The sequence below is a fragment of the Delphinapterus leucas genome, chromosome 9 (assembly GCF_059928025.1).
Source record: "Delphinapterus leucas isolate spDelLeu-1000000601 "Yukka" chromosome 9, BTC_Dleu_Yukka2, whole genome shotgun sequence".
Taxonomy (NCBI): domain Eukaryota; kingdom Metazoa; phylum Chordata; class Mammalia; order Artiodactyla; family Monodontidae; genus Delphinapterus; species Delphinapterus leucas.
The window spans coordinates 104,332,199-104,358,362 of NC_143137.1; positions in this window are offsets into that span (position 1 = coordinate 104,332,199).

The window sequence follows — 26,164 nt, forward strand, 5'->3', positions numbered from 1 at the left end:
TGTAATAGGCATTTCTGTTAGGGAGGGTTCTATTGGCTGATAAGAATGAAATTTCTTAAAGAAGGAGACATATTGGTATTTATCTGTAAAGGTTTAAATTTATCATGATGTATATACATGGAGCTTGTTTGTTAATTTTTCCGCAGCTCTATTTATGTGATGGAGGCTTAATACTGAAGAGGACAGTCTAGAAGTGTGACAGATGAGAAACAATATTGTATTAACAAGTCATGACAGAGCCAATATTATGGGTGTCATCTTGAATATTTTAAGTATTAGTGTTAGGTTGTTTTTTGCTTTTTCACTAAATATAACATGTATTACTCATATAAAGCCGTCACTTTGAGAGGCTGTACATATGACTCTCTGGAACCTGTTGAGAGTATATCCTGTAATTTAAAAACTAATATGGATTCCTCCTTTCCACTATTAAAATATATCCATTATGCCACAGATGGGCACTTCTAATATCTTCATGTTTTCCTTTGTCTTCACCACCCCTATATGCACTGGTTTTGTTTATTTGTTTCATGTAAATATAATCATATTATAAACAGACTTTTACTTCGAAACATACCAATTTGATATAGAGAATTAGTAAGTTCCATGACACTATGAATTTTGAATACCTTTGTTGTCTTTGTGGCAGTAACTGAATAATAAACCTTCAATTAATTAACGATTCCTCTGCTATTGGACTTTCCCTCCTAATTTTCTCTCCCGTAAATCAGTATCTTCTCACCAGTGTTCAAGTCTATTGTTGTAGATGAGCTTTACTTTGGAACCATCCAGAAGACTTTCCTACCCGTGTGTGGTTTATAAAGGGTCTTTACAATCTTAGCAAATTCTTTCCATATTACTGGCAGTCGAGCAGATGACCTTCTCCTGCAGATACATCATGGTACTGCTGTCTGGCTGCAGCCTCTCCCATGGAAGTTTCTAGAGTCAGCTTCTTGGATCAGGTTCAGTTAGAATGTTGTAACATAAGAGCAAAGGGGTCAGGGCTGGGAAGCTTTGCAGAAAGTGGAGACTTCGTGGTGGTGAGGGAATGGGGAAGTTTTATTTGCCTTCTCCAAATCCACGCCACCCCTCTTCTTGTGTGTGGCAATCATGTGTTCTTAGGTGGGTAGACCCCACTTCCGACTAAGGAGGGCCAATCAGGGTAACACAGTGATTGGTTGGAGGTAGGCTCATAGCTTGAGATGCTCCCCAAGTAGTGAAGCTGAAGACATTTTATAATCACTATGGGAAGAGACAGAGTCTCCCCAGATGTGAAGAACGAAGCCCCGGTAATAGTGACAGCCATCTCTCAGGGGGCAAAGGCAGCACATTCAGGAGCTTAGAGCTCAAGAAATCACAGAGGAATAGCTGTTGCACTAATAGTATCAAGAAGACTGAGCATGAAACCTAGGAACCTCCAAACTTTCCAATCACTGAGCTGATAAAACTCCTTCCTGACCTAGGATATGTGAGGGGGCTTTTTGTTCCTTCTCACTGAAAAGATCCTAATGAAACAGGAATGCTGGGTTAGGCTGGGATGAGGAAAAGAAGAGGTTATTTTAAGGTAAATAATGGTGAGGAGAGATAGCCAAGAAAAAGGCCAAGAGTATAAGTCACACCAAAGCAGACAGGATCCATGCAAGTTTGGAAAACAGAAGAAGTAAGAACATTCCATGGGGCTGGTGTTGCTAGCCCTTGTAAGAAAGTGAAGCTCAAATAAATTAATTTTCAAACCTGATTTAGACCATTAAGATTAAGTAATGAAGCCAGGAATTGAGCTCGGATCTTGCTGGTTCCCTGCTTTTTTGCTTTTTCTACTATATTTTCACCTCATCACCTTTCACAGGAAGCCCACGTGTCTGGCTATAAGGGAAGGTGTAGAAGACGCCTCAGCAATGGGTGGGTTTACAATGAAATATTCTTTCAAGACTGTCTCTTCCATTGACAACACTGGGAAATTTGTAATCAGAAACAAACAAAAGTTGAACTTGACCTGTTCAGAGGTCTGATTCCACTAGACGATCTGGACTTTGTACACGTGTGTAAACATGGGAGCTGGCATGTCTGTTTGCATGGACCTGGGTTTGTCTTTTGAGCTATGATGATATAAGTGGCCTCCTAAGGATGAACACAGTGGACAAGTGTTACATCTAATGCAAAGCAAAGTTGGCAAATACTTTATGGGTAGAAAACTCATGATTTTACATTCTCCTTTCATTAAACGCACTGGAAACTCTAGGGTGAGCTCTGTCTGTCACACTGACATCAGTGGGATAGAAGATTTTGAATGTGGGCTTAATTCTGGAAATAAATGATATCTTGTCATCTGCATCCTGAGGATTCTGGTAGCAGGTGCTCTGTAAAATTCTTGGTGAGCGAGGAAACAAGGGAATTCTTAGGAGGAAAACTGCCCTCGCTCTGCCTACTTCTACCTGTCTCAGCCTTCACTCTAGGGGCTAAAACTCAAAAGCGTGTTTCTGGGAGAAAAAAACCCTGATCACACCTTTCTGTTGTACTATTTTTCTTGTCATATAATCATCGATTTGGATTGACTCATTAGGGAGAATTGAGATGTTTTTGCTGCTGTGAACTTCAACCTCTCCTTAAATGATCAGTTACATGAGAGTCACGGGGACACAAAGACATATGCATGGTGACTCTCTGAATAGCAGGGGGGTTAGCTACATAAACTTGAAATATTTGTATAGATGATTAAGAGGCAAGAAAGGGAATCATGACCAATTTAGCATTTATGATGTGTCAGTCACAGTGCAATAGGATTTATAGGCGTTACATCATTTTCTCCTCACAGTAACCTCATGAAGAAAGCAATATAACTACCATTTTTCAGATGAGGAAAATGAGGTTTTGGGAGGACCAACCATACAGCTGTAAGGAGCGGCTGCCCTGAACTGAAACTCCTATCTCTGAATACAAAGCCACTGCTCATTTCTCTTACAGCAGGCAGACCTAGGACATAAATCTAGTTCATGAGATTCCAAAACTTGTACTCTTCAATTAAGAAATAGAAATTTAAAAAAAATACAATAGAAGAGACTGATGTATTAATGCAATATAGTTTGGGAAAGCAGAGTGTATATTAATATTAAAATATTTATGGTATTAAATGCACAACTTTTAAAAAACTGATTCCTGATTTAGACTAGATAAAAAAAGACAAAGCATTCAGAATGAAGGTGGGAATTTGGGCATGTGAGTACAAATATTTGAGTATTTAAATTTTTCATTTGTAAAGTAGGAACCATTTATCTGCTTTTAAACAGATTTAACATAAAGACCTAGTACATTCCTGCTCCACAGTATGTTTTCAAAAATATTGAATGTTATAATATCTGAGCTGTGATGTGGCTTAATTAAGCAAGATGTTAAACTAAAACGAAAAGTTGGAGATAGTTCCCATGAAATAAACGTGCACAAATGTCAAAAGCTAACTACAAAACAATCATTTTATTTTAGTAATGCATTTTAATTCTTGTTCTTTTTCAATAAGTAGTAGGTCTTCAGACTAGAGTTTAGAAAATTCAGCTAAGGGAAATTCTAAAATAAAAATCACTAATAGGTAAAACTCAGAAATAAAATAATACAAATGATTTTAGTGTTAATCTGAATATAAACCTACTTATTCTTGAATCCTACACCTAACTGGAGGCTACACCGAGGGTCAAGGGCAGACCCAAGCCACTGTACCTGCCTCACAGTCTCCGTGGGAGCTTAGGCAGCCTCCTGGTGACCCCAGAGCGGCAGGTGTCGTGGGCTGCGCGTGGGATGCTTTGTTCCCTCCTATCATCACTACTGAGGAGTTGTGCTGGGCTCCGGGCGGAAACGGAGCATCCTTCATCGTCCACTTAGTGTTCGGCGTGGCGCCTGCGGATGCCTGGAGCAGGCACACTGCTTCCCCTCAGAGGCAGCATCTCTGCACCTCTGCGGAGATGGAGCTCCGTGGAGCTCAGCCGCGGAGCAAGCCGTGTGGATTTATACTCACTCGTACTCCCAGCCGCATAGATCCTGAACCATTTGAGAAAGGACTCAGGATGAAGACGGGAATTAAAATATCAGAGTGACTAGGCCAGCTGTGTTGCTGAAAATGGCAAGGTTTGGAGGTACAAACGGGCTTTCCTCTGAGTCCCTTGAAATGACAGCCAGAGCCCTGCCGGGCAACCTCCACAGAATCAGTCCTCTCCCTCCTTGTTCACTGCAGAGACAGGGGGGGTGAGGGGAAGGGCAGCTCCTGCCCGCAGGGAGCTTCCAAATGCAGAGCAGGACTCCGGGCCAGGTGCCCTGTCACAGGAGAACGCGATTAAAATGGTAGACGGCGGGCACTCAGATGTGAGTTTAACATAGTGCTGCTTAGAGAGAAAAGCAATGTAGTGCCGCTCAGAGGAAGTAGAAAAGCCCGCAGGACACATTCAGAGCGCTTGTCTCCTAGAAGATACAAGGAGCCCCATCTTGCACCTGGCAGCCCTCAGGGCTTGGCCGCTGTTGGAACCACCTGAACAGAGCTGGAAACAACTGACTCCTGGGCCCTGCCTCCAGGCAGTCCGATTGAATTTACCTGAGGTGGACAATATTTTAGCATCTTCAAAATTCTCCCCAGGTGATTCTAGTATGAAGCCAAGGTTAAAAAGTCCAACAGGACCCTCAAAATGATACCAATTCTATTTGATGTACTGAAATTCTACTTAATTAGATAAAATCATCTGGACCTCACAAAGGCACAAGGCCGTGGATAGATACACAGAAAGGAAATGACCTGCTCTGGGGCTGGTGGTTATGGTCAAGTTCAACACTGAATAGGTCACCAGACCTGTCATTCAGCCCCCTGGGAAAGGCCATCCTCAGTGGGAACTTGAGTTAGAAACCAAATAGTCGGCAATGAGAGTAAACCACACCTGTCAGGGAAGCTGTTCCAGAGGAATAATTGCTGATCGCGACATTTACTAAATAGTACCAAATGCTTATGTCGTAAAATGTGACTCAGGTACTGAAGAAAAGGGAAGAGAACAACTTCCCGGCATTGGATAGCAGATATTCAAGCTGCTTATTGACAGAGTGAAGCCTCCCTCACAAGGCTTCTGATCAGGAGAGAACATGATAGAGTGTGAATGTGTCAACAAGTAGAGCGGAAGATCAGCACAGTGGTGTAAGCGTGGTTCGAACTGGCATACGGTTACATCGTTGTGGACACAGAAGAGTGTGGAATAAAAAGAGGAAAATGCAGAAAGGATTCCGGTCTGGCAATAACTGAAGCTATTTTAAAAACCACATAACCTAACGGGTATCAATAATTTTGGATAGAAATTGCATTACATCTGTAGATTGCTTTGAGTAGTATGGCCATTTTAATGACGTTAATTCTTCCAGTCCAAGAGCACGAGAGTTTTAACTCTGCATCCATCCAGGAGGAAAGGCTATTTTATTCAATTTTCCTTGTCATGTGCCAGTGTTCTAGCGAGATCTTGGGTTTACCGGGAAGTAGTGGTGACAGTGAGCCCTCCTCTTTTTAACCACAGCAGCTCTGTTTTGCATTTTGCACTATTCAATATTCAGGGGTTTTGAATCAGATATTTCTTTTTTTAGGGAAAAAAGTGTTTGGTGCTTAAAAAGAAGCTGTTAAGGAGACTATCTTAATGGTAAATGTATTGTACATTGTTATCATTCCAAAGAGTGAGCCCAAAGATTCTAAACAAATCCTTTACTTGTCACCGTCTATTAAATCACAGGGACATGCACAGGGACTATTAACTCCCAGGGCTGTTGCTCTAGATGGAGAAGTGGGCTGGGTGAGCCCGCCCTGGTTGCAGGGCTCCAAGGGCAAAACAAGTTACAGAGACGTTGGATGTAGTTTTTTCTAGCCAAGTATGCTTCCTGCCCTCCATCAACGTTTTACGACTCATATTGAATCCACATTCAACAGTTGTTTAGCAAACTAAACATTTAGGCACCAAAGTAAAAGCAAAAACCATTAACGTAAGCCTTTTCATTCCTGGGTGTGAACGAAATCAGATGCACACGCCCAGCCCTCCGCTCCCATGGGAAGACATGCGAGTTAAATGAGTGTGTTTATACGTTCAATCAGAGGCAGATGATTGCCGCTCTGTTTGGATAAAGAGTAAGATGATCGAATTTCTTCTTGTACTGCATCAACTTTTCTAAATTCGTAGGTAGTCTGCACTTAGGCGAGAAAACAGGACTGGAAACTTCTAAGCAATGCTGATGGGTTTAATAGCGCTGAGCACGTGAATGAGAACACGGGTGAAGGAGACAGAAAGCACATCTGAAGAAGCGTGCACCTGCGTGTGCCTGGCTCACGTGTGTGCGTACACACACCCGGGTTCCCTGGTTTGACAACAGGAGATATTCGTCGTGAAAGTTGGATCATGAGCTCTTGGTGGACAGGCCTCGTACATCCAGTTCATTCTCTTTCATGACTGGGATTTAATAGCTCATCTAATCTAATAGCTCATGCCATGTTTCACCAAAGCTTGACACTGGGAGACCCGCCCTGTGTCTGGTTTCTGACCTCCAGCAAAGCTACTATTCCAGGTGGGACCACTGACTTCACCTTCCCGCTATGCCCACTGTCTGTGCTGGACCCTGTCTGTTTTTTAAAAATTGTCTCTAAACAATAATGGTTTTATCCCTCATAGATGATCCCCAGTTGGTTGAAAAAGGATCATTTTCATACCATGTCTGTGAATCTGGGTTATTTCATCTGAAGTGGTCTCGAGGATCTGATTAACATTTTTGGTGTGTAAGCAGGTTTGGAAGCATAGCTTTCTGATATTCATAGCTGGGTTGAAAATTTAGGAGGTTGTGATATTTTATTCTAATTTTATTCTACATAATATGCTCCACAGGGGATTCCTCAAAGCCTAATGAGCCAGCACAAACAAGTCATTTCCTGTAGGTCAGGGCTGCAAAGGGTCCAGCATCATTCCTCCCCCTAGCCCTTAATTTGAATCTCTGCTGTCATTTTATTAATTCAAATATTTTTGTTGCTTTTTATCACTGCTTTTTCACAAAACGTCTTCATGTTGCCTTGTGTTAAAGCATATGTATATCTAATTATGGAATCACTGTTTCACAAAGAACAGGTTTAGTGAAACCAGGTTAAGCAAAAAAGGAAATCTAAAGTGATAATTGGCAAACTCGCTGATCCCAGCATCAGAAAAGCAGGCTTGGACTCGTGGAGGTCTGACAGCTCAGACCATGCTGCTCTCACTCCATTACCCTGGGAGCCTGCACTTTCTCTCCTGGCCTTCATCCTTCAGCCCGACCCCTCTCTCCCTTCTCTGCTTTCTCTCTTACCCTTTATTTCTCTCTCACTTTTTCTTGTCTTCATAAACCTGGATGCCCCAGACTTAGATTTAAGGCCTCCATTTAAATGGTTAATGGACTAACTTTAGGTTTCATGTCCTGATTCCAAACTGCAGAAGGAAGAAATGACTTTCCCAGCTTGCAAGCAAGGTCCATTTCTGTCGCAGTCATTGGCACCCTGGCCCAGCCCATCTGGAGGGTGGGGTGTGGGGGTCATTTGTAGCCACAAGACCTGATCCTCTAACTGGAGATGTGAGCAGAACCATGGATGACAGGTTGTGCCCACAGAAGAGGACAGAGGCCAGGCCAACACTGTAGGTAAGTTCTGCATAGAATTTTTCATAGGGTCTAGTTTTGAACGATATTTACTTGTAATAAAAGAGTAGTATAGGAAAGATGGTAAGAGAAGACAAAGCGTGAACCTTTGGATAGGAAGGTAAAAAATATTGAGAAAAAAGAAGAAACAAGATGTAACAATGGAAAAAAAGACCAACATCTTTTGTGACACCAGAGATACTTCACCAAGTAGATATTTTTCATCCTGAAAATATTATATAGATACAGTGTGGCTATCTATCTATCTATCTATCTGGAGGATGGTACTGTTAAAGAAGACCTCTCCCACCCACACTGACTCAGGGTCCCATGGGGCTGAAAGGACCTGAGAAAAGGAGACAATTTCCTTTGTCATCAACCATCTCAAGAGACAAACAGAAAATAGATGCATGTAAGAGATAGGAAAGGTAGTTTGGCAGGTTCTTTTATGAGTCTTGAGGTTACTGTTACATTTTAGGAAAGTATAACTCCAGTGTTAGTGAAATGTATCTGTGGGGTACACTATTCCAGTTGACTTACATGCTGCAAATTAAGTTTAAAATAGTAAATATCAAAAAAATGTTCTAACTATTCTTTACCTGGTATGCAAAATTTGGTTTACACAAATCTCTAAGGTCAGAGAGACTAGAAGAGACTAGGACTTATATAAGATCTCTGCCCTTTTTTATATGTTTTGCATCTAAATGAAATATATTTTATGGTACATAGCTTAGTTTCAAGTTCATAACTAAAATGTATTTTATGATAAATATTTAATTGTGGAGAATTTGTGTATATTTTTATTCTGTTTAAAAAAGCCAATAAGTTTGCAATAAGTTACTCAAGAAGAGTTCTATTATGAACATGGCAACAAAAGTCTGCATTTTTCTTCTTCTCCTAGAAATTATTTAAAAGTAAAAAGAAAGAAGCAAAAACCCTCAAGTTTTAGTAAACCAGAAAATAGATATAATTGCTAGATTCCAAAAACATCCAAGAGACTAACCAGAAGTGGAGAAAAGAAAAAGTAGGCTGGAATGAAGAAAGGGAGGGATCAGTGGCATTAGGTCTAAGAAATATGTATTAAAAACACCATTGTTGAAAGAGAAGATCACACACCTGAGTGTAAAAATCTAGCAGCAGAAACAGCCTGGACCAGCTTCAGTCAAAGGAGCAGAGAAGGTAGCAGGAAGAGCCCTGGGTGCTGTGAAAACTAGAGCCTGGAAAAGCTCTCTGTCCTCCTCAGCTAATATGAACCTAATTCCAGGAAATTTGAGATACTACATGACGAGATACAGAAGAGATAGAATATAATATTGGTGTAAGGAGAATGTAAGAAAAAAACAAAGAAAAGAGTAGCAGAGATTACTAGATTATGAACATTCATTGGAGAAATATTGCCCTGGAGAAGATAAAAATTGTGATAAAAACTTTGGCTTAAATTAAAAACAAACTCCAAAATTTAGTGAATAGTTGCCTGTATGAGGAAAGACCACAAAACAAGAAAAAAAATTCAAAAAAATCAAGGAAGAGACAGCATGACATAGGAAGAAATTAGGCATGAGCTGAGAGAAATATAATAAAACCGTTATAGAAATAAAAACAAGTAAAGGGCAGGATGGACACCATGGAAAACATAGTAGGGGACATAGAGGAAAGAAACAAAAAAAGTAAACAAAATAAAAGAAAAATTAAAATGTGTTAAAAGTGAAAACCCATAAAACACAAGGAAAGGCGATTCAACATATGCATAATTGGCATCTACCCATCAAAACAGTATGATGAAAAAAAAATTTAAAGATAAACTTGAAGAAGTAAAATTAAGATTCCAGTTTATATCTAGAAAGATTATACCGTATGCCAAGCAAGACCTTTCCTAAAATGGTTAACACTGAGGCATAGAATGGTGAAGTTATGGAATTCACACATAAATCCAGGCACACCTCCTTTTATAGTGTTTTGCTTTATTGTGCTTCACAGATATTACATGTTTTACAACTTGAAGGTTTGTTGCATCCCTGTGTCCAGTAAATCTATGGGCATCATTTTTCCAACAACATTTGCTCACTTCATGTCTCTGTGTTACATTTTGGTAATTCTTGCAATATTTTAAACTTTTTCATTATTATTGTATTTGTTATGTTGATCTGTGGTCAGTGATCTCTGATGTTACTACTACAACTTGCAGAAGGCTCCTATGATACTTACCATTTTTTAGCAGTAAAGTTTTTTTTTCTTAGAGCATTTTTAAGCTTCATTAACTTCAGAACTATAAATGCTATAAGCTTACAAAAACTAATTAGAGTGCTTATTTATATTTTATATACCCATTTACTGTTGTAAATGTTATTTATTTAGTATTTTTTAATTGACATATAGTTGCTGTACAATATTATATGTTACAAGTATACAATATAGTGATTCACAATTTTTAAAGCTTATACTCTATTTATAGTTATTATAAAATATTGGCTATATTCCCCGTGTTGTGCAATATATATTTGTAGCTTATTTTATACCTAATAATTTGTACCTCTTACTCCCCTACTTCCCTTCTGCCTTCCCTCTCCACACTGGTAACCACTAGTTTGTTCTCTATATCTGTGAGTCTGTTTCTTTTTTGTTATATTCACTAGTTTGTTGTATATTTTAGATTCCATATAGAAGTGATATCATACAGTATTTGTCTTTCTCTGTCTGACATATTTCACTTAGCATAATGCCCTCCAAGTCCATCTATGTGGCTGAATAGTACTCCATTGTGTATGTGTGTGTGTGTGTGTATACATATATACATGTGTATACATGTGTATGTATATATATATATATATATATATATCTCCTTTATCCATTCATCTGTTGATGGAAACTTAGGTTGCTTCCTTTTCTTGGCAATTGTAAATTGTGCTGCTATGAACATTGAGGTGCATGTATCTCTTCGAATTAGTGTTTTTGTTTTTGTTTTTTTTGGATATATACCCAGGAATGGAATTGCTGTGTCATAAGGTAACTCTGTTTTTATTTTTTTCAGAAACCTCCATACTGTTCTCCATAGTGGCTGCACCATTTTGCATTCCCACCAACAGTGTAGGAGGGTTCCTTTTTCTCCACACCCTCTCCAGCATCTGTTATTTGTAGATTCTTTTGTGATGGCCATTCTGACAGGTGTGAGGCGACATCTCATTGTGGTTTTCATTTGCATTTCCCTGATGATTAGTGATGTTGAGCATCTTTTCATGTGCCTGTTGGCCATTTGTATTTCCTCCTTGAAAAAATGTCTATTCAGTTCTTCTGCCCATTTTTATATTGGGTAATTTATTTTTTGATGTTGAGGTGTATGAGCTGTTTATATATGTTGGCTATTAACCTGTTATCAGTCAGGTCATATCATTTGCAAGTATTTTCTCCCATTCAGTAGGTTTTTTCATATTGTTGATGGTTTCCTTTGTTGTGCAAAAGCTTTTAAGTTTAATTAGGTCCCATTTGTCTATTTTTGCTTTTATTTCCTTTGCTTTAGGAGACAGATCCAAAAAAATATTGCTATGATTTACATCAAAGGGTTTTCTGCTTATGTTTTCCTCTAGGAGTTTTATGGTATTTGATCTTACATGAAATGTATAAGGTTATATCAAAAAAGGAACAATAACAAAAACACTAGAAGGAGCAGATCAATGCAGGTAGATTGGTTCTAACAGATATGAAACACTTTTATAGAACCTTTCTAATTAAAATAGCATCATGTAGACTAATGGAAAGATAGTTAAAAAGACCTATACTTATAGATATTTAGTATAAACTAAAGTTGGTATCTCAAATAAGTGGAGGAAAATATGGACTATGCAATACATATTATTGAGAAAATGAGGCTAGCCATCTGGAAAGAAATAATTTGGATCTCCACCTCCCAGTGAACAGCTGGAAAAACTCTATGTAGGTCAAAGATTTAAATGTAATTAATGAAAATTGGAATTTATTTATAACCTAACAGTGGAAAAGAACTTTCTAACCATAACTTAAAATCCAAAACCCATAAAAAACAGTCTGACAAGTTGACTACTTTAGGGACAGTCATCAAAACCACAAAACATATACTTGGTCAAAACAAACAAACATAAATTGAGCATAGTCACAATTCAAATGATTGAAGAAATGTTTCAATTTGTATCACATAAGGGACTGATTTTCTTACTAAATAAAGAGATACATCAGATTATGTGATTGAGTTTCCTCAACTCTATCAGATGGGCAAATTGAAAATTTGTTAATATTCTCTATTAGTAAGGCTGTGGGGATCAGGGACTCACATATACTGGAAATGTGGAAATATAAACTACATGAGAGCAATTTATCAATATTAATCAAAATTATCAATGCATACCCTTTGGCCTATCAATTCTACTTTTAGGAATGTGTCCTATGAATATATGCACATATTTAAAAATAACATATGTACTGTATAATTCATTGCAACATTATTTTTGACAGCAAAAAATTTCTAAAATTTCACTAATATGGGTTGGTGAATTCCAGTCCTTTTCTTTTGTCTATAAACTACTACTATGAAACAATTTAAAAAAATAAGGGAATCCACTATGTAGTATAATAGAAATATCTCTGGTGTATACAGTTAGTTCAATAAACCAAGATGCAGCCCACTTTGGGTCATATGCTACCACTTGTGTTAAAAAGTTGGAAGATGAGACAATATTATAATTTTTGCCTATGTGGTCATAAAGTATGTCTGAAGGATACACAAGAAAGTAATAATAGTAGTTACCTGGTTGGAAGTGAGATGGTTGGTAATTGTGCAGATGGGGAACAGAAGTGCCAGGGAGATTTCTCACTCTATTCTTTTACTTTTTATTTTGAATCACATGAATGTATTATCTTTTCAAAAATTCAGTAACTACTGTGAATATAAAAGTTATAATACTCCCTTGTATGTGTATGGGGGAGAATAATTCTGAATGAACCTAAGTGAGATTCATTGACACCTTTGAAATATATTCTAGGTCTTTTGACTCTTTTTTTTTTTTTTTTGCTATGGAAATTTCCATTTGCTTCATTCTAACTATATATGTAAAGGATATTATTACTTTTTCCTACAAGCATTTTGATAGTTTTTGCCTGACATGTCCATTATTCTGGGATGTGCATTTTCCCCTTTATACATTAACTTATTAACTAATTATGTTTGAGACCTCGATATCAATGGTTTTAATAGTTCTAATGTCAGTGGAAATTGCTCTTTTAAGTGATATGATAAGAAATGTGTTGTAACTGCATATTATTTTTACTGTTTATAAGTGGAATAGAATATGTTGTCAACATAGTCATGGGTTGACTATAGACATATGAAATTTTAGAGACAAATTTATTTTTTGAGTCTACAGCTGAGTTGACATTATTTGGAGCAATGCCTAACCTAGTAGAGTCTCCTTATGGCTGAGCTGAGGTTTTGTAGCAGCACCTGGAGTAATGAGATAGGAAATGGCAGACACACAGTCACACAGCTGGCCAACTGCTGGTCCAGGGGAGACACAGGTGTGGTCAACCAATCACCATTTCATCAACCTATGTGGAATTATCATTTCAGTCTAGGAAGTATTTTCTAATTTCCCTTTGTTCTTTATTTTTTTTTTGATTGATTGGTTATTTAAGATGTGTTATATAGTATGCACGTTTGAGAATTTCCCAAATTTCTTGTTATTGATTTCTGAGTTCCATTGTGGTTGGAGAACATACTTTGTATGATTTCTGTACTTTCAAATTTACTGAGGCTTGTTTTGTATACACTGTGACAACAAATAATCTAGCATTTCAAAGATATTTCTAAAATAAGTAGCTACGTATGACTGAATCTTATCAAATTGTAAATCATTTAAAGGCCAAACTGAAAATATCAAGTCTGGAAATATGGTATAAAATGGAAATCACTCTACCTAAATTTAGGAGCATCTGAAAACATGAATGTAAGGAAGCTCCCATCCTTACTTGATGGGTGTCTTCATGGACTGTTCGTTTCCCTGTTAGGTAAAATAATGAGAAGCACCATAGCTTCACATGTTCCATTGTTTTATCACCCCCCCCCATGAGTCTTTTCTGTATGAAATAGCCCATATCAGCTTCTTTTGGTTGATTTATTCTCATATCACAGATGATTGCTGTTATCTTTCCTCAGGTATTTGTGATTTTTATGACAGAGAATTCTACATGGAGAGATGGACTCTGTAGTGTTTGTAGCAGGGACATGATGTATTCACAAAACCCCCCTCTCTTTCTTCCTGGGCTGACTTCTAGACCAGTAGTTCTGTAACTTTTGGTCTCAGGGTTGCTTTACACGTTGAAAACTTGTTGGTGACCTTAAAAACGCTTTTATTAGTGCGTATTCTGTGTATTTATATTTACTGTATAAGAAATTAAACTGATAAATTTAAAAATCTTTGTTAATTTATGTAAAAAACAATAATAAATCTACCACATTACAAAAAATAGTTAGAAAAATGGTATTTTGTATGTATCTACAAAACAGAAACAGACTCATGGACATAGAGTACAGACCTATGGTCACCAAGGGGGATGGGGGAGGGAGGGGGAGGGATTGGGAGTTTGGGGTTAGTAGATGCAAACTATTATATATAGAATGGATATACAATGTTTCTACAGTAGAGCACAGGGAACTATATTCAATATCCTGTGATAAAGCATAATGGAAAATAATATAGAAAACAATGTATATATAGGTATAACTGAGGCACTTTGCTGTACAGCAGAAACTAACAAAACATTGTAAATCAACTATACTTCAATTAAAAAAAGAAATAAAATCTAAAAATCCAGAAAAAAAAGAAAATTATATTATGTGTTGGCAAGTCTCTTTGAGGTCTAACAGGACGATGCTGGATTCACACATCTGTTTTAAATTCACTCTGTTGCAATATACTGTTTTGATTGAAGTATATAAGAAAGAAATATGACCTCACACATACCTGTATGTAGTTGGAAAATGGACTAGCATTTTGAGTAATCTCTATTGTGGATATTAACTGCAGTTGTAATTATAGACTTTCTTCTTTGATTCTCTACAAAAGCCGGGTGAGAAGTAATTTCTTTTTGGGGAGGGCCACACCATGCAGTTTGCTGGGTCTCATTTCCCCAACCAGGGATTGAACCCAGGCCACAGCATTGAAAGCTCAGAATCCTAATCACTAGGCCACCAGAGAATTTCCAAGAATTCTTAAAGTTAATTGCAAAGAACTTTACATACACTGTTGCATTTATCTAGCTTGGACTCTGAATGTATCTTTTACCCATGCATGATTTTTGTAACATGAAGTGTCAGTCATTTGGAAAATATGGGTTCACTGGCTTGTGCAGATCTGCCTTCAACTGTTAGAAATGTAAAAGCATGAGGCACTTACATTCTCACAAACTATGAGTCAACCATGGAAACTGGGCAGCCAGGAAAGAAAGCAAAGTCTAGAATGACAAGTCAGATGTTGCCCTACAGGGTAAAAGAAAGGGGGAAACTCTAAATTGGTGGAGCCATGGGACGTGAAGAATAATGGACCATGGAGATCCTTCTCCAGAACAATATCAGAGCTAATCAGGGAAATCCTCCTAACCCATCAGGACCTGGGAAAGCTCTGGACCTGTGAGAGCTCTTTATCCAGGTTCTGAGGGAGGGTGGATAGAGGCTGTCCCTTCCCTGCCCTTCTGGTACACACAGCATGTGTGTGTGTCAATCACATGACCATATTTGTTGACAGGTCACCAGCCCGCGAAGAGCCCATCTGCACCTGAAGGTGAACACCATGTATCACACAGATGCTTTGAAATTTCAGCTGGTTTTGGTATTTAGGTAGGAACTGAAGTATTGGGTTGGCCAAAAAGTTCATTTGGGCTTTTCCAAAGGAACTTTTCAGCCAACCCAATACTTTCCTTGGGGTAAGAGCAAGTGTCCCTTTGCTTGAGAGAAAGAATGAAATGGATGCTTGGGCACAAGAAGAGAAGACTAGGGCAGAGACCCCCAGGGGCTCCTCACTATCTCATTTCCCCTGAGTGCAGAGCTGGGCTCCACTTCTGTGGTTAAGTGGGGCTAAAGTGCTGACCACCTGGCAGTGTTGTCATGCAAACAGAGTCATTAATACTGGCTTAACTGAGTGAAAATTCTATTGTCGTGTTAAATAACAGATTTATCTATTGTTACCATTGTTGTAACACTAGCCTTATTCAGCTACTGTTGTTAACACAATGGATTCCACTTTTAAAGCTTATAATCTGCTTATTTCATATATGAAATAATTTCTGTGAGCCAGTCAGTGGCTGAGTTAAGAGCAGTTCAGTGAAAAATATCATGTGGAAGTGGCATTTTACATCAAATTTAATAATTAATGCATAGTCAGTCATCTGAAATCACCAATTGAATAATATTTAGGGTTGTGATGAAAATCTTTCATTTGAAAATATTTCAGAAGATAAAATAAGGTGATTGATAGTGATTTTTATCTATTCTCAATTTGACTAGAGAGTCTTTTATGTGTCAAACAAATAGGTAGAAACAAACAGAATGTATTGAAAGGAAGGCCTTAATTAACCAAGTAAATTGGATTTGGAAGCAATTAAAGAGTAGAATTTAGCTTGCGGAAAAGTTAATTAGTGATAATTAAGATAAAATTAAGAAACACAATGGATCAAAACAATTTTAGAAAATATAATGAAATAGAAAATAGTTTAATGTAGCTTCGTCTAAGAAAGAAAGGAACTTCTGATGAAAACAGAGAAAACAAATGAAAATATTTTATGAAAGTTAAACTAGAAAAAATTTTTATTTATCCATAAGTAAAGAAATAAGCAAGCCTCTAGAATTACCTAATAAGAGAATGGATCAATTTTCGCAACAAATGCAAAAAATTATATATAATTAAGAAGCATGACGTTTAAACAGTAAAATGGATAAAGGAACTGTGATATGTCCATGGAATGGAAAACCATTAAGTGGTAAATAAAGAATGAATTGTTCTCCAAGTATCATTGAGGGAAAGAAGCCAGACATAAAGAAATATTTATAATTTTATTTACATGAAGACATATTTATGACCAGAGAATTTCTTTATTTTTCCATTTTTATATGTGAATACATTTTACCATTTCTAATACTAGTGCCCTCAATCAATGGCCTGTGCTAATACTGCTGCCTATTATCAAAACATCATTACTGGTTTGATTTATTTCTCCTTCTGAACTTCTCAAAAGAGATGTAGCACAATGAATGAACTGAAGCTGTCAGGAGGATTTAGGTACTAGACCTCTCTCTGCTGCCCTAGCAAGGTATAATCTTGGGGAAATCATGTAGTTTCTTTGGGGATCAATTTTGTCATTTGCACACCAGAGAGTGGTTTATGGACTAGAAGCAAGGGCATCTGACTCTTACATCAACGGAACTGCAGTGATATAATTTTACCTAAACAACAACAATGACACCATTTTCTTCCCTAATTAGAAAGACAATACCCGGGCATTTCACTACATGAGTATAACTGCTTGAAAACTTTGGATACGTGGAAAATATTCTCTGGAGCACATTATGATGTAACCACACTCTATCAATAACAAGAGAATGTAAGCATTGAGCAGGTAGTTCCAATAGCACACATTTGTAAATAGAAACCAGAGTTAACTTTATGCATGATGGTCTTTTCCATAATAAAATGTACATATTACTAAAGCAAATAGGAACTGTAACAGCTGCAAACTCGGAGCTTGCCAATTTGGCAGTTGTCTGGAGACAGTGCAAATTATTAGCACTTGTACTGTGCTTGGAAGCCATTTCTGCAAAAAAAAAAAAAAAAAAAAAAGGAAGCAATTTTATCCTAACATGGATTTTAAAGCAAGCACATTGTCTTGGGGGGCACAAAGGGCAGAGATTTACATCAAACTGACACTTTGGACAAAGAGCATTTTGCGGTAATTGGGTGTCACTTGCCTCTTGTAACTGTGACCACGCTTTGACCTTGAAGAGGCAAAAGGAAATGTTCTCTCCTAACAAAATTGAGTATATAATTGTGTGGGTTGGATAAGCAAAAACTCAAAAAGAGAGAATTCCTCTAGCATTGGATGAATTATGCGGTTCTTGTATACAATTTTGAAACTGTAGAAGTTACAAAGAAAAAAATGCCAACTAAATTCCCATTTCTTAGAGATAAAGAGTTACGATTTATTTTTATAAGATTGAAATCATTTAGCATATGAATTCTCCATCCTGCTTGCCTTTCACTTAACATTCTATCATATGAATTACTCTACATCATTACTCGCTTTTAAAAATAAAGTTAATTCCATTTTGTGACTGTAATTTATGGGTCTACTATACTGTATTTAACCATTATTTTATACTGGAGATTCCCCCTTTTTGCTCTTATTTACAGAAGTGTGGTGACTATATAAATCTCTGCCTGTATTTCTGATAATTTGTTGAACATTTTTGCTAGAAGCAGATGAAACTATTGGTCCACAGGGTGCCTTAATTTTAATGTCTTGAAACATAATTTGAAACGGCTTTCCAGAAACTATTTTACGAATTCTGTGTTCACAGCAGGTGATGTGAATTTTTAACTTTATTCAATATTAAATCAGTATGGATTCATACCACTGATTGGCTGTAAGGTTCCTTAACACTCTGACCTTAACACAGGCTGGTGGGAATTCTTTCTTGTCTTCAGATTTCCCTTGACTACCCGAGGAGGAAGCACTCACGGGTGTGTCTGAGGATAAACAGGGTTTACTAGTCAAAGCAACTTAGAACAGGGAGTTGCTGGAAGTAATGGAAACTGTTTCTTGGGAGAGCAGATAATTAGAATCTGTTTGTCTACATGGTAAAATATTTATTTCTCCAGAGATATTTCAAAGAAAGCAACGGACACCTTTTTCTGGTGAGTTCATGATGCACGCTCCTCACGGTAGAGGGATATACCATATAATGCTTAAAGTACCAATAACACGATTACATAAGAGTAAGAGAGAAATCCTTTCCTTCCTTCTGCAGGCCCTCCTCTGGGTTTGTCATATGACCTGGTTTCTGTTTCATATGGTAGTTATTTCTGTAAGGATTTTTGTCTTCTCTAATTGGCTGTGTCCTCCTATAAGTCTAGCATCTGGACCCATGTATGGAGCATTGGAAACACTAACAGAAGGAATGAATACATCAGCTGAATGCTTATAAGAGTTTTACCAGTGAGAACGTAGCTACCAGATTTAGTTCCAGGACTGTTAAGCGTTTATTAAGTCCTAGGTTCCCTTCTCTCAAGCTATTTGAAGAGTTGAGCACTATCTAATTCATGTTCTATTTTTTCCCCCACCATATTTGGTGTCAAATTGATGAAGACATCAACCTGTAAATCTATAAAGTGGTTTCAAAGCTTGGGATTCAAAGACTAATGTCAAAACAAATAAAGTAGAAACACAATCATAAGGCTGATAACTTTTAAATTTTATAAAAATATAATTAATTATAATAAATCAATATACACTGTCACTTTTATTTCATAGAAATCATTTTAGCATCCCCAAATAGGAAGGGTTTATCTATTCTTCCTCATATGTTTTCTTTCTACCTAAGAGTCATCACTCTGAACCCTTTGTTTCATATTCTTCTTGGAGTTGATTCTATATCTGACAAGTATTTATTTATTGATTGATTTTTGTTTGTTTGTTTGCTTTAAAAAATGTTTATTTTTCCAGTGGCAAAAGCCAGCTGGAAGCCTATTTATTCTTTAACTCCAATTTTGTTTTCTTTAAATTAAGAAGTAACTTACTAATTTACTATTTTAAACAGCCTTCCTACCTTCTCCATTAAATATTTTCCATCAACACCTGCTGTATCTTGCCAAGGAGATTGTTCCAATGTGTATCTCCAGGACCTTGCTCTGCTCATTTTACCCAAAAATGCAAAACATAATTCCACTGTGCATCCTAAGGTCTCCAATTTTCAAAAATAGGGAAGAAAATCTTCAGGATAACTAGTTACGTTGAATTTAAAAATTCATGCAAACACAGTTTGGTTGGGGCAGGAATCCACTCCTACGGTCCATGAATCCTTGTAATTCATCCTCCTTCTCATCTTCACATTATGATGAAAGACATTCATTCTAACTGAAAAATAACTTCATGATATTGATACAATATCCTTTGTTCTCACTGGGCTGAGGACCATCCATGCATTGGCGTTGGGTGGCTTCTGGGCACTGGAGACAGGAATAGGTGCTTCTCGGGCTAAGATTCTTTACAAGCATCTGTGCCGTGTGTCCTCAGACAATGGGGGAATTACTGTCACATCGAACTGGTAGAGCTTGAGCCTGTGTCTGCTTGTTCTGGAACTGTTTACTGAGAAATTTCTGAAATATCTTTCTGTAATTCTGAAATTCCAAATAATCCTTCACAGGTTTATAAAAAAAAACAGATGCTACAGTTTATAATACAGAGCCATGGTCTGTTTCCCTCTTCCTTCCCAAATGCTTTCTTTCAACGAGAGGGTCATAATTTTGAACCCATTTTAACTTTGATTGACTGCTTGAGTGAGTTTGCACACATACAGTGAAATAAAAAAGGCTCCCCTTCCTACCGAGCAAGCAGGCTGGTGCCAGAGTGCATAGCTTAGTAAGGGAACGTGGGCTGGCATTCAGCCCCAATCGGCCCCACTGGGTGACCCTCTTTGTTCAGATCACAATCACAGCAACTGCAGGTCAACCTCGCTTCAGACTGTGACAGATGAGGAATGGGCCTTCCTCTCACCAGCCCTCTGGTCCTCGTCTGAGCTTATTTCTGACTGTCCCTCCCAGGCGTGGGTCTGCTGAGCCTTGGTGACCTTTGTCCACCCACCTTCTGTATAAGTCTCCCTGCCAGGATTAGGAGAAGCCAGTCCTTCGAGAGAATATCAACGTAACGCGTCCCCTATCTTTGATCTTGGAATATCCAAGCCCACACTGACAACTCAAAGAAACGCTAACACGTGCAAGAGGTGAGTCCAGAGCCCTCCTGGCATATGACTTCCAGGAAGTACTTTGTACCGAATCGAACTCTGCTCTATGTCAGGCTAGCCATCTGATTAACGGATCTTGTCAGGTTTATGGTCTGGGTGTCAGAATTAAACTCTTTTCTGTTGTTGCTCAAGCTTAATTTACAACTCATGACCTGAGACTGCTGCATTGGGTGAGTGCCTATTAGCAAGAGACTGAGCAGCCTTAAAAATAATCCATCCTTGTGAAGTATGAAACTTTCTCTGATCTGGCCCCAAACCTAATTATGCAGAGTAATACGATTAACAATTGAAGGGAGTGAAACACCGAAACTGGGATGTGGTTGGAGATCAATGGATCCTGAAAACAACCTTTACAAGTATGTGATTAGTTTAAATAGTAAGACGCTTACCATTCACAATTCTGTAAGTTTCAGGCAGTGAGGAAACACAATGTACTGTGTAATTTTCCATAGTCTTTGCTTGGGTGGCCTCAAAGTGTTTATTTTACAACAACAATCTCATGGATGCCCCCAAATAATGGGGCCATTTACTGTGCACTGATTTGCCAGGTGCTCTTCTAAAGCTTTTATGTGTATTGGCTCATTGAAGAAATTCAGTTCAGCCAGGACACTGGAAAATTGAGATCTGAGGCCCTTCTTTCTATCTTTCAGGATCTTCATGATGATATGTCTCATCTCTGCTTCTCCCTATTCCCAGAAAACTGGAAAATGAGAATCTGAAGCCCCCTCTTTTGTAACTTTCAGGGGCGGTGTGGTGTCTGTCACATCTGCCCCTCAGTAACCCTCCTCCTGCCCCCTTTCCTCTATTTGCACGTGGTCAGGATGACCTGCTGGGACTTAACATCTAGGAGATTTCAGCTCATCTGACCTGAGGCAGCAGTCTGGCCGACTTGGCTCTCCCTACGGATTGGCCTTTCTGAGTCAGACGTTGTCCCTGAGTGCCGGTGGCTGTGGCAATGTAGGATATAGACCTGGATCGTGAGTACAGACATTACCAGACATCATCCCAAAATGATTTCAGGCTTTGGGAATGGGCTGCCAGGTGCCCTAAACCACAACATGACCTGCTGAAGAACTGGAACAGGGAGGTTGGCCTGACCAGGTGTCCCAGTTTGTCCAGGACTTTCTCAGTTTCAAGCACTGATAGGACCTAGAAAACCCATCATTCCTGGGCAAACCCGGACTTCTGGTCATCCTTAGTTACTCTATAGGTTTTCCATGGCAGGGGCTCTGTCTCCTTCATCTTGAATATTTGTGAGGAGCAAGGCACTAGGGCAGAGGACATGCTCAGTAAATGTTTACCGAATGAAGGAATGAATGGATTAATTGCAAAAGGATGAACATCAGCCAGGAACAAACAAACACAAACAAGATTCAAGCTGCTGACTATAGCGGGGGTTTCCCTGCAGCCCTCCCGGAGCTGAAGCTTTAACCTAGGAGCTTGCATCCCAGGGCTAATGACTAGAGGGCCATACCCAATGCCCAGGGAAGAGAGAAGTAATGCTGAGTAAGCAGCCCACTTTGTATCTATTGCATTTTACGTAGGCAGCAGAGACCAGAGCAGGATGCTCCGAGGACACAGCTAAACCAGCTTCTAGCTCTGAGCTGGCTCTATTACTCACTTCTTGCCTTGCTATTGATTTCATTTATTTTACTCCCAGATTTGTGGTGGTATAATTTCCACAGAGAGTTTACTATTCAGCAATGGTCCTTGTAACCATAAAAGTCTCATCGTCAGTCTTCCCAGCGTTCCAGCTTGGGCTGTGGATCTGATGACATGGAGTATTATGGGGGGGGGCATTGAGAGGGGTTCTTTATGATGCTTGGACCCATCTGCACACCAATTGTTTCATTTCAACCATTTGCCAGGTGAACAAACATCTACTTGGCCCTGTTCTGCTAAAATGGAGAGATTTTTTCCAGCTTGGGAAGTTTTTACAGAACAGTCTTTTCCAGCTTGGGAAGTTTTTACAGAGCAGTCCATGGAGAGGTAATAATTGGACCAGTGGTTTCCCACTTGGCTTTCATGGGTGGACCTTTTATATATTAAAGATGCCTGTCTCCACCTCAGAGCTACTGCTCTGGGGGGGTCATGGGCCATGAACCAGGACTGGGGGGACTCAGATGCCCTTCAGGAGTGCAAACATGGGTTGGAACACAGGGAGAAGAGGGCAGGAGAGTCCAGGCAGAGGGCTCCAGTGGGAATTCAAGGACATCCATGGCCGATGGCTAGTGTTTAGTGTGGGTGCACACAAGGGGAAGTTATAGAGAAGAAGGTATCATACGTTGGGGCCACACTGTGGTCACTCGGAAGGCTGTGCAAGAGGGTGTGAGTGACTGTTCATGGGCTTTGATCAGGAAGCTAAGATGTTAGATCTCAACTTTGGAAAGTCTCACCTGGAAGCAGAGAGCCCGTGTCTAGAGGCTACAGAAACATTAGAGGTGAGGCATGAAGACAGCTTTAGTTAGCGGGCTCACGGTGGGATGGGAGCAGGGAAAAGGCATCTCTCTGTAAAGACAGTTTGAGGCTCTTACTTGGTCATTCCTGTGTGCTCAGCCCACAGCAGGCACTAAGCTGGAGGCTGAGGTGTGTACTCAAATTGCCATGTATGTGGTAGCTTAAAACACACAAATGTCTTTTCTTGTATTTGTGGAGGTTAGGAGTCTGAAATAGCTCTTACCTGGTTAAAATCAAGGCGTTGCAGGGCTGCTTTCTTTCTGGGGGTTCTAGGGAAGCATTTGTAGCCTTACTTCTCCAGCTTCGAGAGGCTGACTCTATCTTCAAGCCAGCGATGGCAGGGTGAGTCCTTCTCTCTCTGCATCACTCTGACACTGACGCTTCTGTCTATCCCCTTTCCATTTCAAGGATCCTTGAGATTACATTGGCCCTTCCAGGGTAATATGGGATCATCTCCTTATCGTAAAGTCAGCTGATAGGCAACGTTAATTCCATCTGGGACCTTACTTCATCCTTTGCCACGTAACATCACATATTCTCAGGTTCTGGGCATTGGGAAGTGGTCATCTTTGTGGGGGCATGATTCTGCCTCCCAAGTACTCGACTGAATGGAACCAGATAGACAGAGAAACAAATAAGTGACATGCGTGCATGTCTGTGTATGTGCATCTGTACGCATGCATAGTTGCACATAGAGGAATGTGACCATTGACAGTAGCACGGAAAATGCTGTGAAGGAGGAAATAAATGGGAGACACAGAGACAGTGTAGTGGAAGAGGAGACATCCATGCCCAGTACTGGGTTGGAGCAGGACCTTCACCCTCACATCAACTCATGGAGCACAGCTTGGCAACCAGCTCTTTCTGGGTGAGACCTTTGGGGAAGCAACTTAGACTTTTTGCTCCTCCAGTTTCTCATCTCTTGGGAAAGAGAATAATGATTTATCTTTAATGACTGTTTTGAAGATTGAATGATGTAACAATTTTTACAAAACATCTGGTGACACTGTTAATTCCCCAAGCCTAGAACTTCTGTACAGAGAAGGTCCTCAATACATTCTTTTCGAAAGAAAGAATTCATAATGATTTTTGTCCTGGTTCAACAGGGCTATTATTTTTGGAATATGATGGATTTTCATATTCTGCTTTTTTTTTTTTTTGGCCCTGGGGATGTCACACCCATTAAAACAATGTTTCAGAGAGATAGAAGACACACCTGTTCAATCAATACACTCGTTTCTCCAGTTGGACTGTTGACTTTTTGTTTATTTGAGCCCATACCAAGATAATAAGGTTTTTAAGTCAGGCTTTGTGGGCACGTACCCACAAAGAGCTGTGTTAAAAGCAGGAGGGAGAAAGAGGGAGAATTTCTTGGGGCTTTTTATCGTACCAAGACTCTGCTCAATACTCTGTAATAACCTAAATGGGAGAAGAATTTGAAAAAGAATAGATACATGTATGCGTATAACTGAATCACTTTGCTGTACATCTGAAACTAACACAACATTGTTAATCAACTATACTCCAATATAAAATAAAAATTAAAAAAAAATATAAAAACAAAACAAAAAAAAGAATCAAAGCTGGAGGATGTGTGCTGCAGTGCCCCTTCCAGAAATGAAGAATGGATGCTTTGCGCCCATGCTTGCAGGAATGAGCCTTGCTGCCTTAGAGGAGGAGGAGGAGGATGCAGTACAGACAAGGAGACCCTCCAAGCCAACCCCTTCAAGCCTTGAAAGATGGTGGAGGGAAAGAAGATGGAAGTCACTTCTGAAAGCCTAGTTTCCTCGACTGTCTCTTTAGGAGTTTAGCCAACTTTGATTCGAGTGCACTTTGCACATTTAAGGCAGTGGTTCTCAAACTTTCATGTACATCAGAATCTCCATGAACAGGCTCCAAAGTCTTTAAAACACTGATCACTATGCCCCACATAGAGTTTCTGACTTGATGGGTCTGGGTTGGGCACAGGAACTTGCTCTTATGACAATATCTCAGGTGGCACTGGTGCTGGTGGTCTGGTGACCACACTTTGAGAACCATTGCTCTGGGGGCAACTGCTGCCCCTGTGAGTCAAGGTCCATTAGCAGCTGTGGCAGCAGGTGACAAAGGATTCTGTGGCATCACTTCAGATACCCTTGGATTTCTGTGTCTGGCAAAGCACCTGGAAAGTCCCAGGTGCTCAATTAGAAATGATGAGAATACAGTGGACAAACCAACCTTGGGTTTAGAATTCAGATGACCCTGCAGGGAAAGGGTTTGAGGATGGATACTTCAGGCAGGCCTTCCAAGAATGAACACTGCTCCGTTGAAGGAGCAAGAATCTAAGCGATGGGATATTTTGATATTTTAACTAAAAATTCCAAGATTTAGCTAAGAAAAGTGTTTCCATTTTGTAAATTAGCCTAGTAGGTAGCCTGGTAGGTAGTTAAATTTATTGTACTCTATATTTTACTTACACTTTTGTAGATAGGAAATTATGTGGACAATGGATTATAAATTAATTTAGAAACTGAGATATTTTTCTCTGCACCTAATTTGAGTAGAATATGTATAAATTGGGGATCTTACTGCTTTTGTTCACTTGTTCATTATCTGCTTCTGCTCCTTTGATTGTAAGCTCTTTGAGGACAGGGTCCATGTTTGTCTTGCTCATCTTAGTGATTTGCCATGATTGGTGCTATGTGCTCAACAGATATTTGATAAATGAATAAATAAATCAAAGAAGGATCAAAGTGTGATAGCAATAGCCAACAATGATATGAAGGGTTATAAAGAAATAGTACACAGACATTAAATTATTTTCCAGTATATTCAAAGTTGTATAGACATGTTTATATTTTAATGTTAATGGTAAAACTCGGAATTTGATGTTTCCAATATGCAAAGGAGCTAATCTGAGAAGGAGATCCATGGATCATGTTTATTTTCTTCTTTACCCTTCTCTGCTTTTACTAAATTCACCTATTTAGTGTTGGCACAGGCTCTTGGATGAAAAAAAAGCCCTATGCAAGTAAGCATACA